Genomic DNA, 2,495 nt, shown 5'->3' with positions numbered 1-2,495 from the left:
GAGAGCCTTTTGTCTGCGGTTTGGCAGTCTCGTCCGAGCCGTCCCCGGACTCCTCTCCGGCCTTCCCCTCGGAGCCGACTCCAGCTTCTCTGAGCATCACTGCCACCTGTGAGCCGCGGTACCGGCCACGGCTCGGAGGGGAGCCCCCTTTGTCCTGTGTGGTCCCTCTAAGAAGTCCTCCTGGGCTTCCCTGGTGGCGCAGTGGTTGAGAATCTGCCTGCCAATGCAGGGGACACGAGTCGTGCCCTGGTCTGGGAAGATCCCACATGCCGCAGAGTAACTGGGCCCGTGAGCTGCAATTACTGAGCCTGCGCGTCTGGAGCCTGTGCTCCGCAACAAGAGAGGCCGCGATAGTGAGAGGCCCGCGCACCGCGATGAAGAGTGGCCTCCGCTTGCCACAACTAGAGAAAGCCCTCGCACAGAAACGAAGACCCAACACAGCCATAAATAAATTTAAAAAATTTAAAAAAAATTAAAAAAAAAAAAGAAGTCCTCCTGGCGGGGCTCGGGGTGGTGGGGAGATGAACGCTGCGGCCAGCAGCTACTCCCATGGCCTCCCTGTACGTGGGTGACCTGTACTCGGACGTCACCAAGGCCATGCTGAACGAAAAGTTCTGTCCTGCAGGGCCTGTGCTGTCCATCTGGGTCTGCCGCGATATGCTCACCTGCCACTCCCTGGGTTATGCCTACATCAACTTCCAGCAGACAGCTTTCGCGGAGCGGGCCTTGGATACCATGAACTTTGATGTGATTAAGGGAAAGCCAATCCATATCATGTGGGCTCAGAGGGATCCCTCTTTGAGAAAAGTTGGTGTGGGAGATACCTTCGTCAAGGACCTGGACAAATCTATAGATAACAAGGCACTGTATGATACTTTTTCTGCTTTTGGAAACATTGTCCTGCAAGGCGGTGTGTGATGAGAACGGCTCTAAGAGTTATGCCTTTGTCCACTTTGAGACCCAGGAGGCTGCCGACAAGGTCATCGAGAGGATGAACGGCATGCTCCTCAATGACCGCAGAGTGTTTGTGGGCAGATTCAAGTATCGAAAAGAGTCGGAAGCTGAGCTTGGAGCCAAAGCCAAGGAATTCACCAATGTTTATATCAAAAACTTTGGGGAAGAGGTGGATGATGAGAGTCTGAAAGAGCTATTCAGCCCGTTTGGTAAGACTCTAAGTGTCAAGGTGATGAGAGATCCTAGTGGGAAATCCAAAGGCTTTGGCTTTATGAGTTACAAAAAACACAAGGATGCCAATAAGGCCGTGGAAGAGATGAATGGAAAAGAAATCAGTGGGAAAGTCATTTTCGTCGACCATGCACAGAACAAAGTGGAACGGCAGGCCGAGTTAAAGAGAAAATTTGAACAGCTGAAACAGGAGAGAATTAGTCACTATCAGGGGGTGAATCTCTACATTAAGAACTTGGATGACACCATTGATGATGAGAAGTTAAGGAAAAAGTTCTCTCCTTTTGGATCAATCAGCAGTGCTAAGGTGATGCTGGAGGATGGGAGAAGCAAAGGGTTTGCCTTTGTCTGCTTCTCATCCCCTGAAGAGGCAACCAAAGCAGTCACGGAGATGAACGGACGCATCATGGGCTTCAAGCCACTGTAGGTCGCCCTGGCCCAGAGAAAGGAAGAGAGAAAGGCTCAGCTGACCAACCAGTATATGCAGCGGGTGGCCAGGATGAGAGCAGTCCCCGCCAATGCCATCTTAAATCATTCCCAGCAGCTGGGGGCTACTTTGTGCCAGCAGTTGCACAGGCCCAGGGAAGACCTCCGTATTACCTAACCAGTTAGCACAGATGAGGCCTAATCCACGCTGCAGCAAGGGGGGAGACCTCAAGGCTTCCAAGGAATGCCAAGTGCTATACGCCAGTCTGGGCCTCGTCCAGCTCTTCGCCATCTGGCTCCAACTGGTAATGCTCTGGCCTCTCGCGGCCTCCCTACTACCGCTCAGAGAGTCGGATCTGAGTGCCCAGACCGCTTGGCTATGGACTTTGGTGGGGCTGGTGCCGCCCAGCAAGGGCCGACTGACAGCTGCCAGTCTGGAGGTGTTTCCGCAGCTGTGCAGAACCTAGCGCTTCGTGCTGCTGTTGCTGTCACTGCTCCTCGGGCTGTTGCACCTTACAAATACGCCTCCGGTGTCCGCAGCCCTCACCCTGCCATCCGGCCCCTGCAGGCACCCCAGCCTGCGGTCCATGTGCAGGGGCAGGAGCCGCTGACCGCCTCCATGCTGGCCGCAGCACCCCCCCCCAGGGACAGAAGCAGATGCTGGGTGAACGTTTGTTCCTGCTCATCCAGACGATGCACTCAAACCTGGCCGGGAAGATTACGGGGATGCTGCTGGAGACTGACAGCTCGGAGCTGCTGCACATGCTGGAGTCCCCAAGTCTCTCCGCTCCCACGTGGAGGAAGCTGTGGCGGTCCTACAGGCTCATCATGCCAAGAAAGAAGGTGCCCAGAAGGTGGGTGCTGTCGCTGCTGCTACCTCTTAG

General features: G+C 54.7%; 1 pseudogene; it reads left to right on the top strand.

Annotated features, from left to right (window-relative positions):
* The first annotated feature begins 521 nt into the window (after positions 1 to 521).
* On the top strand, positions 522 to 2,495 carry LOC137760852 (polyadenylate-binding protein 4 pseudogene; annotated as a pseudogene).

Source organism: Eschrichtius robustus, chromosome 3 (genome assembly GCF_028021215.1).
Source record: "Eschrichtius robustus isolate mEscRob2 chromosome 3, mEscRob2.pri, whole genome shotgun sequence".
Taxonomy (NCBI): domain Eukaryota; kingdom Metazoa; phylum Chordata; class Mammalia; order Artiodactyla; family Eschrichtiidae; genus Eschrichtius; species Eschrichtius robustus.
This window is presented reverse-complemented; position numbering and strand designations above follow the sequence as displayed.